Below are 13893 nucleotides of genomic sequence, written 5' to 3'. Positions count from 1 at the left end.
GGAAAAACTGAAAAATAACAGGAAACACACACACACATACACACATGCGCATACACACACACACAAGGCGATAGTTTCCGTGTAGACTTCTAAATGTTCCTTCCTTTTCTAACCAGCATGACCCTGCTGGTGGGCTGAGCTCTGCCCTGGGAGTCTGCTGAGGACAAGACCAAGGGCTCAGTGGGGATGATCAGTATCCCCTGAGTCTGCACACCTGCCCCTCTGGTGAGCACAGCCCTTCCTAATGGAGGCTGTCTTCCCATATCTGAACCATCCAACCAAAGATGCCACAGAAAATTCCTTAGACCCTTACTCATTCCAAGGAGTGGGGCCTGCCCAGGCCTCTCAGAGGTCGACGGCAAAGCCCAACTGGCCAGGGCACCTGCCCCGGCACCCTCTGCATGGGCAAGTCCCTTTGCTTCCAAAGTCTGAGATTCCTGGGGACATGAAGAGGCATCACTCCCACCCCTCTGAGCTATATAAAGGCAAAGGACTGAGACCAGGGAGAAAGACATTCTCATAGAAATTTTAATAAATTTTATTACGCCATCAATTAGCAAAAGATAAATAAGAAATTGAAAGAAAGCCAAGAGAAAAATGGGGTAAGAATGGAAAGAACAGGGGAAAAAAAGACTGGAAAGAGCAAGAAGAAAGAAGTGAAGGAGGGAGAGGAAAAGGGAGAACAGAATCATGGAGGGAGGGAAGGGCAAGCAGGGAGGAAAGGAAAGGGAAAAGAGAAGGTGCAAGCCCCACCTTGCTTTCAGCCCTGATATATCTGGGGACAAGACACCTGAATGGGACACAGGTATGCCCACAGTGTCTCAAGTACATTCACTAGTCACTGAGATGTCAGTGAATGTTTTGCAGTGAGTGAATACAAGTACCGCCCACATATAGGTGACCCAGTCATAACCTGGGAAGCATTTACTCACTCTCCCAATCCCATGTAGATCAGGCCCATCCACAGTCAAGGCTGAAACAGTTAAGTCCTTGTAGCAGGGTGAGTGCCAAGTTATGGGAAAAGGGCCTGGAGATCTGCTACTTTAGCCTCTGACCTTGAAAGAATCAGAGGAGAGAGGCCCGAGGCAGAAAAGTCTGGAGGGGCCTGGCCAAGCTTGAGAGGCTGATTCTAACAGTCCCCAGCATGCCCAACACCCTGTTCCTCCATGTCAGGGAGACTTGCCTCCACAGGCTGAGCTGTAGGCTGAAGCCCTGAGGCCAGGCCCCACCTCACTACTGACTTTCACCAAATACTCAGGCCCACCATTTATCTAGTGCTATTTCACTCTGGTCTTTATGTACTTTGTTTCAATAAATGACTTACTCTAATCCTCAGAGGAGAGTCTTTCCTCACTTTAAAGCTGAGAGACAGAAGCTGAAGAATACACGGGGACACGGAGACCTGACCAGGGCCAAACCCTACTTGAGGCAGGTCCACCCCAAAACTCAGGGGAGCCCTAAACAGAGGGCACCAGATTGGAGGCCCTGGGCCCAGAAATCCTCTCTAAAGTAGCAGGTCTCAGAGACAGAAGCAGGAGGACTATGCTGCAGCAGCTGCCTGGGAGGCAGCCAGACAGAGGGTGCTGTGAGGGGAGAGTAACCCTGGAGACCCTACCAAGTCTCCCAGATTCCATCAGGCTTTGCTGCCCCCTTGTGGCCAGCACGCACAGCACCGAAGGAGCGCTTCCCTGAGGGAGGACAGAGGGACAGAATACAATCTTATAAATGTGGATGGGAGCACAGGAATCCAGGCACAAAAGACCGCAGGCTACAGGACTCCTGATAGATGAAATTAGAGAACAGGCAAAACGGAAGGTAAAACGGATCCGCGGTGGCAGAAAGCCGATGTCCTCATAGGGGGTAGAGGGTTCCGGGGCACTAAGGGGTAGTTAGGACAGGAAAGGACCCCACATAGTTATCCTGGGGTGGTAGGGCTTAACTGATACTTATCGACTTACTGAAGGTAGCTTATTCATTTTATTTATTATTTTTATTTTATGTATATATTGTACTTAAATATTATTCATTTTTAAAGAACAAAACTGAGTTCCCACAGGAAAGTGCTGGGACAGATGTCAGCATCTCTGTCCAGCTAAGTCTCCACACATTGGTTTGGCTCCCCATTCTCACTGTTCCTCTAAAGCCTTGTAGGGTGAGGATCCCCTTTCACAGACACCCCCATACACACACACACACACACACACACACACACACACACACATCACTACATCCTGTCTTTGCAAAAGGTCCACACTGCCAGACCTTGGTTCTGCCATTTCCCCAAACCAAAAGCTGTCTTCTCCACCTGCCCCCTCCCCTTTCACCCCTCACTGTGCCCCTAGTGAAAGGTCATAGGACACAATCTCTACACTCACTTGTTCAGTGGGCATCTATTGACAGCTGGCTTCAAGCATCTGGGGGAGACAAAGAAAGTCTCTTGCCCCAGACATTCTCACAACCTGGCCACTTAATATGACACATGGCAAAGCAGAGAAACCGCAAGGCAATGTGAGCAAGAAGCGTGGACCCTCAGATACACTAAAGATACGATACACCTAAGGGAGGCCCTGGGCAGACTTGCTGGAGAAGTGCCCTAGGTTTGCAATGTTGACTCCCCTTGAGAAACTCCAAATTCCCTGGAACAAAGCTGGAAGTGGCTAGTCCAAGTGTGACACCTCTGAGAAGACAGCTTCCTTGCTGAGGAGACACTGACTCAGAGTTGGAAACAGAGATTCAAGGTAGAGGGAGGGAGTTAAAGACTGAATCCCAAGAGGGTGAGCGATGGAAAGGAAGCTGAAGATTCTGCCTTACACTTTGTGGTGAGAAAAGCACAGCGCTGAGTGAGGAGAGAGGGTCTCCCACCACATGGAAACTCAGTTCTTAGCCAGCCCACCTGAGGCCAGAGTGTGAGAGAAGAGAGGTGGAGGGCCCCAGAAGGAAGCAGAATTCCATTAGATGGTTCAGTTACAAAGTTGTAAAGAAGTAATTTATCTGGGGGTAGGTGGGACAGGGGAACAGCAGGGGCTTCTGAGGCACCTGAGAGCCTTTATTCCCCCTCCCAGCCTTAAAGGGACAGGGAAGAGGAGCCCAGATACTGGCAGGGAGGGAGGGAGAATACCCCACCTACTCTCCCTCCACCAAAGCCTCCCTCTAGTCCTTCCCATTGGCTGTACCCAGTGAGAAGCCACCAGCAAGTCCCTAAGCCCTCGCTCCCTGTGATCAATCCAGGGAGTCAGTGTCCCCAGTTACAGAGTGAGGCAGGGAAAGGTGAGAAAAGACAAGGAAGAGGGGGCAGACAAGGAGTAACACAACAAAGGACAAAGGGACCCAGGGGAAGAGGTTAACATGAGAATCCCCACCTGATCCATCTCTGCCACAAGCACCTTCCCAAGTGATCCAACTACTGCTTCTGCCAGATGACAACACTCCCCCCAACAAAGATAAGGACACCAGTGACAAGCCCACTGAGTGGGGAATCTGGGTGCATATACAGGTGGGAGAGGTAGGGAGGCCTGCCAGGCAGCTCTGGAGTGGACAAAACACAATTCTTGATGTCTCCAGGCCCAAAGTCATAGCCCAGACTAGGAACGGTGGGGAGCCTCCCAGCAGGTGTTGAAAAAGACCTGAGGACTAGGTTCTATGTAGGTTTACCCCCAGGAGCCTTCCCCAGGGACAGCCCCCATCCACTTCTGCCACGACCACCACCACAGAGGCCAGGAAGAATCACCCCCTGCATCCTTTTAGTTCACACTCAAAAGGTAGAGATTCATTTTTAGAGAACTTTGCATAGGAAATGCAAAAGGAAACATAAGGACACAGAAAAGAAGGATTGTCAAAATACAAGGCTCTCACAGGCCTATACAATGACAGCTGGCCAGGAGGCCAAGAACAGTATCTGAGTGGGACCAGCCTCAGGCTATTCCAGAACCACCTCCTCTCCCCAAGTCTCTCACCCATTGAGCTCTGAGGCTGTTCCCCATGCCCCAGATTTACTCTGCAGATGTCTCTCCATCCCCTCAGGACTCTCCTGTCACACCTGTCTGCTCTGGGAAGCCCAGTGCCTTAACCCCATGATCCCAGCTCCCCCTCTCCCACCTTGCCTTCCTGCACTCACCAGCCCTATTCTCGTGCACCACCCTCACCCACACAGACTAGCTTCTGTGGGCAACAACCATCCTCAATTTCCTTTGACCGGCCCCTCCACGTCTTCCCTGCCACTCAGTTCTTCTCAGTCCCTCCTCAAATTACTCACTGCCATCAGGTGTCAGATAGGAGACCCAAAGGAGCCCTGGAAACTTCTAGTTCAAACCCTTGGGTTCAAGTTATCCACTGACCTTGCTCACCATTTCCCACTCTAACTTCTCTACCTCTAAAGTGATACCTTCTCCTTGGCTAAAAATACAGATGGGCAGAGGGAGTGGCTCCCAATGATTGTGGCTGGCTGCCTCTCCCTGAGGCAACCTGGCCTTCCCTGGCCCTGGGCCTTCCCCCATTGCAGGGTAAGAGTCCTGTCATGCCCTAGACCTGCACCCAGCACATGTACACTGCCCCTCTTCCAGAGTGCCAAGCCTGGCCACTGGCTTCTGAAGAGGTCTGCAGGGCACAGGCCACACCTGCACCTGCTGGGAGACAGGGGTCAGCCTGCTCCTCCCCCTTTCCACAGCCAAGAGTTGGACACCCTCAGTGGGCAGAAGCCCAGCACCCACACTTCAAGGAGGCCTTCCCCCTAGGGAGCAGGTGACAGGTCACATGCACCAAAGGATATGCTTTGGGGGTATGGGGGTGAAAAGTCTTCCAGTACCTTTCTAAGGGCCTCCCCTTTTCCCAAGTCCCAGAAGTCACAGAAGGGGAGAGTCTTCAGGCCTCAACTGCACCCAAGGAGCTCCTGTGCCCAGAGGGGCAGAATCCACAGTGCCTCTGCCCACATCCAGCCCAGAGCACTCCATTTCGGGGAAGGGAATCAAGAGTTTGGGGTTAGATGGGTTTCTGTTGACTTTTTTGTTAGACATCATGGTGGGGAGTGGAAGACACAGTTGAACATGTAGGTCTTAAGCCCAAGAAAAGTTCTGGAGCGCCTGGGTGGCTCAGTCAGTTGAGCATCTGACTTTGACTGAGGTCATGATCTTGCAGTTTGTGAGTTCAAAGCCTGCATCGGGCTCTGTGCTGACAGCTCAGAGCCTGGAGCCTGCTTTGATTCTGTGTCTCCCTCTCTCTCTGCCCATCCCCTGCTCATGCTCTCTCTCTCTCTCTCTCTCTCAAAAAATAAATAAGCATTATTAAAAAAAGAAAAGTTCTGGGCTGGAAACATCCTTTGTGTGGCTACAGGACCATTTGATGGTGGTTAGAGCAGTGGGGATGGAGAACAGCTGGCTTCTCTCTGAGCTTCTACGGGGGTGTGCATACCACCTCCCTTCACATCCACAGTTTTACTTATAACTGTCCGGGTCTCCCGCATAGTTTGGGAACCTCTGGAGGGCAGTGGAAGGTCAAAGATCCTTTAGTGCAGACAGATCCTCCCAACACCTAAAGCTGGGTCAGGCCCAGAGAACCCATGAGGAAGGTACCATGCTGGGCAGCTCTTGCCCCGTGACTGTGCCAGTTGGGGCCCAGGACCCAGGAGAGCCATTCCCAGCCTTTCCATCAACATAGGCCATGGACCAGAGACTTTACGTCTTGTCCCAAACACCGAGGGAGGGTGGGTTGTGAGTAGACCAGACAAGCCCACGCAGGTAGCTAGCTGCCAATCTCAACACCTCTGGCTACCTTCGCTGCACGATGACCTCTCTGCCCCCACATCATGCATCTTGGGACCCTCTGCATCCTCACTGAGTCTGCCCTCTAAACAGTTCCCCCCAGGACAAGTCCTAAAGCCCCAGCCTGCTGCCCCCACCCCAGTCACACCCCACCCCCATTACCTCCCCAACTCCACCTCTCCCCATCCTAACCTCAACTCTCCCACCACCCCCACCCCAGCCACGTCCCCTCCCCACTCCAGACCCTCCACCACCCCACTCCCAGCTACTGCCTAAGGGCTTCTTCCTCCTACCACTGAGAAAGCACTACCCTTCCACGGAAAACACATCCAACAGTCCTCTCTCTTCACCAAGAATTCAGTAAACTTTGGCAAAAGAGGTAGAAAAAAAAGGAGAAAACACACAGATTCACAAACCCTTTGGGTCCCTGGGGCTTAGGACGTAGAGACATTTACTAGAGGTCAAGTAGTAGTTTTGCTTCTCTTACTTATCCTGCCAATTGTTTTAATACTTATCAACTTGTGGACTTAAATTTCCTTAATATTTAAATAAATTTGTTCCTCATACTAGGCCCCAGTACAAGACTGCTTCTCTTCAGGAAAAGAATAAATAAGTCGTTGTGCTATCTTTAACTTTTGTCTGCTTATGCAATAGTTTGTAATTTTATTTTAAAAAAATTGTTTTCAACGTTTATTTATTTTTGGGACAGAGAGAGACAGAGCATGAACGGGGGTGGGGCAGAGAGAGAGGGAGACACAGAATCGGAAACAGGCTCCAGGCTCTGAGCCATCAGCCCAGAGCCTGACGCGGGGCTCCAGCTCACGGACCCCGAGATCGTGACCTGGCTGAAGTCAGACACTTAACCGACTGCGCCACCCAGGCGCCCCAGTAGTTTGTAATTTTAAAATGGAGAATTTTCTGAATCAGTCTATGATAATGTGTGTCCAGTAAAAATGTTAATCTAATTTACGGGTTTAATTGCCAATCTTTCTGCCAAAGGGATAACCCGTAATGTCGCACCACCCAGCAGCTCCAGTTTAGGGTCTTCTAGGACAGTATCTGATGATCAAGTACCCATGTACCTCCCTGTGCACCTCCCATGCTCCTAATCCAGCACCTACTGATTGACCCACACTAGTCCCAACCTCCACGGCCAAGGTCTGAGTGCCCAGGGCCAGTAGTGTGCTGAGGAAAAGGGACAGGCACAGTTCACTGACTTAGGAAGAGCACACTTTGTCCTATGTCAGGAGCCGCTTTCAGCCCCTTCTGGATCCCAGACCTAGAGAGGCAACCATTTCCCCAGCCCACCCCTCCTCCCAGGTCAGACTTTCCAGAAGGTACTACTCTGGGCTCCCACATCATGAAAGGATGTCAGCATCTTCAGGGTCAGCTTCAGAGCCACTGTCCAGAAGCCCCAAGGGCCCTATCTATACCTTCCATGAGCACAGAGAGGTCACTCGATGTAATAAATTCTCCAGAATATCCAAGAACCAAGAACCGCATAATGGTCATCTGTGGGGAGAGGGCCAGGGCAGCTGAGAGATGCATGTGGGGAGAGCAGTCCCTATAAGAAAGGCAATTAGCCTGATTCACAAGATCCCAGGATCCAGGAAATGGAAAAGCTTCTCTGAAGCTGGAAGGAGGTCATTTAGGAAATACTGAAAAATTTTAAGTATCCCACACTGTGCTCAACACCTCCTGTTTTTGCAAGTCACTCTTCTGCTCCACCCCCATAATTTATCCTCTTCCCAGACTTCCAACCGCTTCTGCCCGATTTTAACAATATCCCACTTAGATTTCCAGACCCATTATTATAACTACCTTGCACACTCAACTCCCATTTTCCGCATTCTCTCCATCATACCACCCTGGAAAAATCCAGCTTTGCCTAAATCCAACTTCCCACCTACTCCATGTCTAAATACAAGCAGCTAAGTGATTGGATAAAAATACTCAAACATACCTATGGAATATTTATAATCACAAACTTCAAGCTCGTCGATAAAAGGACACAGAATTTTCCCGTTTACTCACTCACAAACTTTCAAGGCAATTATTTCACATTTTCTTCTTCATTACACACCCTCCCTCCCCTCCACTTTCAACTGATAACCAACTCCTCCACTTGGTCAATGAACCCCAGCCCCTCCCACCTATTCAAGGACATTCCTCCTGCAACCCTCCCTCTTCTGCAATGCTGCCTTTCCCTCTGAAAAATCACACCCACAAGAAAACAAACATGGTATACTTCCTATCTTAAAACGCAAATGGCAGGGAGCCAAGATGGCAGAACAGAATGGAAGGTGTTTTTGTGTCTTGCGTCCATGAAATACATCCAGATCAACACTAAACCATCCTGCATACCTAGAAAACTGATCTGAGGATTAACACAACAATCTGCATAACCTGAACCACAAAATTCAGCAGGTACATGGCACGGAGAGGTGAACTGGGGGAGACAGAAGCCACGGAGGGCAAGGAGCTGTTTTTGCATGCAGAGAAAGGATGGAGACGGGGGGCGGGGGAGAATATGGGAAAAGCAACCCCCCAAACCAGCTGGAGAGAAAGGGGAAAAGTGGAAACAGTCACAGGGATTAAACTAAAAAGGGAGAAAGGAGAAACGAGAGGGTTTAAATTCCATTAAAACTCTATAAACAGGGGGAGTACAGAATCTGAAACTCCACAGCCCGACACCTGGTGGTGCTCTGGTGTGAAGGGCAATTCCCCAGGAGCAGAGTGAAGTCCGGGGATCTTCAGGCCACACAAGGAGAGGAGGTTCCCCTGCTGGGAGGACATCTGGTAGAAGCTGTGTGCCCCCCCCCCCCAAGGCAAAGGCTCCAGTGGATACGGGAGAACAATCATATTTACTGGTGCTGGAACAACGTTGTTGGGGGTGAAGCCTGGTGCCAGATGCATGTTGTGAGTTGCCATAATCCCTGACACAGTGCTACTACACTATCGTGTGAACTCTTTCTGGAGCAGGCTGGCACCCAGCCATAGTCTCTGGGCATTGGCAGCAGCACAGTCCCACGAACGTTTCTGGGTGCAGCCGGCACCTGTCCTTTGCTCTGTGAGACCCTCCCACAGAGGGACAGAATGGGTCAAAGAAACAGGCCCTCAGAATTAAGGGGTCAGGAAACACAGCTGCATCTGAGATGAAACTCAGGAGGGAAGTGCTGCCTGGGCCTTGGTCATGGACAGTGTAAAATTGGGGAGTGGACAGAAGCCAAAGACAAAGGATAGGTGAGTGATTGCTGATCAGGGAAAACAGGGTTCCGATACTAGAGACTGGGTAGCTGGGTGACACCACTTTCACCACTCTGGCGCATGCACATACACCCCTAAAAGCGCCACAACAATCCACCCCAGGAAGCGAAGCAGAGCCATCTAGTGGAGAACAAGGCCATTACATTAAGCCCCACCCAACTGGGCCAACTTCACTCTCCAGGAACACAAGTCTCTCTGCCTGCTTAGTTTACAGACTATAAAGCACTTCATAGTTTGACTTGGAGGGGAAAACAAACTAATTTCAATCATATTTCAGTCTGTTCCCTGGTCCATCTGTTCAATTTCTTTCTTTTTCCTTTTTATTTTTACTCTTTTCGTTTCTTTTCTTTTTCTTGAATGCACAAACAGAAAAAAATTTATTTTAATTTCAATTTTTAATAAAAGTATTTTTAATTTTTTTCTACTATATTTTTTACTTTTGGGTAAATGGAAGAATGGATAAATAAGATGTGATATATATATACAATGGAGTATTACTCGGCAATCAAAAACAATGAAATCTTGCCATGTGCAACTACGTGGATGGAACTGGAGGGTATTACGCTAAGTGAAAAGTCAGTCAGAGAAAGACAAAGCCATATGACTTCACTCATATGAGGATTTTAAGATACAAAACAGATGAACATAAGGGAAGGGAAACAAAAATAACATAAAAACAGGGAGGGGGACAAAACAGAAGAGACTCTATGGAGAACCAACTGAGGGTTACAGGAGGGGCGGTGGGAGGGGAGATGGACTAAATGGGTAAGGGGCACTAAGGAATCTACTCCTGAACTCATTGTGGCACTATATGCTAACTAATTTGGATGTAAATTTTAAAAAAATAAAAAATCGGAGCACCTGGGTGGCTCAGTCGGTTAAGTGTCCCATTCGCCTTAGGTCATGATCTCACAATCTGTGAGTTTGAGCCCCGCGTAGGGCTCTGTGCTGACAGCTCAGAGAGTGGAGCCCGTTTCAGATTCTGTGTCTCCCTCTCTCTCTGCCTCTCCCTTGTTCATGCTCTGTCTCTCTCTGTCTCAAAAATAAATAAACGTTAAAAAAATTAAATTAATTAAGTTAAATTAAATTAAATTAAATTAATAAATAAAAATAAATAAAGCAATAAATAAATAAATAAATGTATGTCTCAATTTTTACCTGGGGGAGAAAAAGGAAAAAAAAAAAAAAAAAGAAGCTGAGTGAATCCCAAACAGCATATTTCCATGTGTTAATTAGCCATTGGTACATCTTCTTGGGGGAAAAGCTGTTCAAATATTTTGCCCATTTCTGAGTCTCATGATTGACTTATGAATTTTTCATACATTCTGGATACAAGTCCCCTATCTGATATATGATTTGCAAATATTTGCTCTCATTCTGTTGCTTGTCTTTTCATTTTCTTAAGGCTCCTTTCAGAGCACAAAAATTTTTAATTTTGATAAAGTCCAATTTATCAAAATTTTATTTTGTTGCCTAGGCATCGGTATCACATGTTAAAACCATTGTCCAATCCAAAATCATGATATTCACTCTTAGGGTTTCTTTTAACATTTTTATACTTTAGCTATTATGTTTAGGTCTATGATTGATTTTGAGTTAAATTTTGTGTATTTTGTGAGATAAGTGTCCAAACTCATTCTTTGGATATAGAGAACCAATCGTCCCAGTACTATTTGGTGTTTCTTTGTTTGTTTGTTTTTAAATTTTTTTAACATTTTTTCCTTTTTAAGAGTGAGAGAGACAGAGCAAGAGCGGGGGAGGGGCAGAGAGAGAGGTAGACACAGAATGTGAAGCAGGCCCTAGGCTCTGAGCTGTAAGCACAGGGCCTGATGTGGGGCTTGAACTCACGAAGTGAGAGATTATGACCTGAGCCGAAGTCGGACACTTAACTGACTGAGCCACCCAGGCGTCCCTATTTGGTTGTGGGTTTTTTTAATGTTAAAATATTTATTTTAGGACAGAGAGTGAGTAGGACAGGGGCAGAGACAGACAGAGACAGACAGAGTCAGAGAGAATTCCAAGCAGGCTCCACATTCAGCGCTCAGTGCAGGACTTGATCTCATAACTGTGAGATCATGAGCTGAGCCAAAAGCAAGAGTCTGGTGCTTAACTGACCAAGCCACCCAGGTGCCCCCCACTACCATTTGTTGAAAACACTTTTCTTCCTCCCTCTGAATTCTCTCGGCACCTTGGTTGAAAATCAATTGACCATAAATCAATTCTATCGCATTGAGCTTAATGTCTAAACTTATGTCCATACCACACTGCCTTGATTACCAAAGCTTTGTCGTAACTTTTGAAATTGGGAAATATAAATCTATTGTTTTGGCTATTCTGAGTCCTTCATATTTCCTATGAATTTTATGAAAGTTTTTTGAGTTGAGGGAGCAAGCCATACGGGTAGCTGGGGGGAAAAAGCAGTCCAGGGAGTGGGAAGAACAAGTACAAAGGTCCTCAGGTGTGAGTGTGCCTGTTTACAGAACAGTTAGGAGGCCAGTGTGGCACAGTGGAGGGGAGGAGTAATAGGAGATGAGGTCAGAGAGGTAAACAAGGCAGGAGAGGAAAGGAGCCAATATGTAGGGCCTTGCCCGCCCTTTAAGAAATTTGGCTTTACTATCAGTGAATGCAGAAGTGATTGGAGAGTTTTGGGCATAGGAGCGACATGGTCTGACTCATATTTTAGCGGATTCACTGTGACTACTGTATAGACAAATAGCCAAGGGAGCAATGACAATAGCAAGGAGGCAAGTTAGGAGATGCAAGAGATGATGGTTGTTTGGACTAGGGTGCTACCAGTGGGGATGAGAAGAGATGAGAAGTGGTCAGATTCTGGAAAGATTGTGAGTGTAGGCCAGTAGGATTTAAGACAGATTGGATATACAGTATGAGAGAGAGGAGTCAGCAATGTCTCCAAAGATCTGGGCCTGAACGACTAAAAGAATAGGCAAAGGCCAAGTCCATTGAGAGGAAGGAGAAGGTTTGGAGAGGAAGATTGATCAGTTCTGGACATGACCAGTCTGAAGGACTCATGAGACCCTGGAAGTGTACATTAAGAGTTTAAGAGAGTAGTCTGATCTAGAAACACTAATTTGGGAGTCATCAACACAAAGGTAGTCTTCCTAGGTGATATTTAAATCTGGCAAAGACATGAGACTGGATGGGATCACTCAGGGACAGATGAAAAATAGAACAGGCCCAGAGAGTGCACCATGGACACCACTGTGGTACAAAGTTGAGGAGACGAGAAGTCACCAGCAGGGAAGGGAGGTCTGAGGGAACAAGAGAGGCTCCAAGTCTCCTGAGCTATATAATCACAAGTAATCTCTCAGGGTGGGCCAACTGTTGTGCATTTCTACATCTACCGTGAGCATCTTCTCTGTGTTTGGTCACATTATCAAGGCCCAGCTCAGAGATGGATCCTATCTTAAAGTCAAAAGTCCCCAGGACTAAAGTGTGAATGATTGACAAGTTTATTCTCCTCAGGGATATACAATATAAGAAGAGTCAGTTGAGTACAACAAACCTCTATTTGATGGGATGTTGTAAGGAATGAGGTCACTTTACACCAGAAAGAACTTTCTGTGTCTCCTGGGACAGAGAAACAAGCTCTTAGGAAAGCATCAATACTCTTTTAGACAGTAAGATCCTAGAGGCCAGGGAGAGTATCTGTGACCCAAGCACAGCTCATAACACCTGAACAGGTGCATGCTGTCTTCCTTAGGCAGGGATAAGGCAAGAAGTGGCCTGTGCACTTTCTTGACAATGTCTTCTTTTTTAATGTTTATTTATTTTTGAGAGAGAATGACAGACAGAGTGCAAGTGGGGGAGAGGCAGAGAGAGCGGGAGACACAGAACCCAAAGAAGGCTCCAGGCTCCGAGCTGTAAGCACAGAGCCCAACTCACGGCTCGAACTCACAAACCACAAGATCATGACCTGAGCCAAAGTCGGGTGCTCAACTGACTGAGCCATCCAGGTGCCCCATCTTTTTTTTTTTATGTTTACTTATTTTTGTGTGTGAGAGAGAGAGAGAGCGAGCAGGGGAGGGGCAGAGAGAAAAGGAGACAGAGAATCCCAAGCAGGCTTCAAGCCACCAGTGCAGAGCCTGACACAGTACTTGGGCTCATGAACCACGAGATCATGACCTGAGCTGAAATCAAGATTTGGACACTTAACTAACTGAGCCACCCATACACCCCACTGACACTGTCTTTAAACTCAGCTTCTGCCCTATCACACCCCAGGTCCCCCTTCTACCCAACAACTCCCTTTCTGTCTCTGTTATCCTTTCATTGTCTCAAGCTGAAGCCTAGTGCACTAGCCTCCTTTTCCACACACACACACAAAAAACGTGGGGTCAAGAATATGGAAGAAATGGAGAGTTTCATTTTTTCCACTCAGGTCTTCATAGTTCCGTAAGAAGCGCAGTGTCCCTTCTTATTTTCCTTTCCCTTCTCACAAACATCAAATCCCACCCCGTCCACCAGTCAACAAACCAGAAGGTAGCAAAAGGAGAGACTTTTCACACTAGGTTTCTTCTGCCCAAGACTCCATCCTCAGAGCTGCCACCAACTAACAAAGATGATGGGAAAGTGGCAATGACGTAAACAGGACAACGGGACAGAACCACACACAGGAAACTCACGAAGAAGAAACAAGAATAGCCACTAAAGAGATGTAAATAATGTCAGCTCTCCAACAAGCACACTGAAAACAATGAGACACCATTTCACCTGTCAAAGTGGTAGGTATTCCGATTCTGATCAGCAGGGTCGGCGAGAATAAGGGCATGCACAGACACTACGGCCCAGGTGCGGTCCTGTGCTGCTTTCTGGAGAATGACTCGGCAACACTTAGATACCAAAAGCTTTCAAA

The sequence above is a fragment of the Puma concolor genome, chromosome B2, assembly GCF_028749965.1.
Source record: "Puma concolor isolate L17-30 chromosome B2, mPumCon1.1.hap2, whole genome shotgun sequence".
Taxonomy (NCBI): Eukaryota; Metazoa; Chordata; class Mammalia; order Carnivora; family Felidae; genus Puma; species Puma concolor.
The sequence above is the reverse complement of the archived record's forward strand: the minus strand, read 5'-3'. Positions refer to the sequence as shown.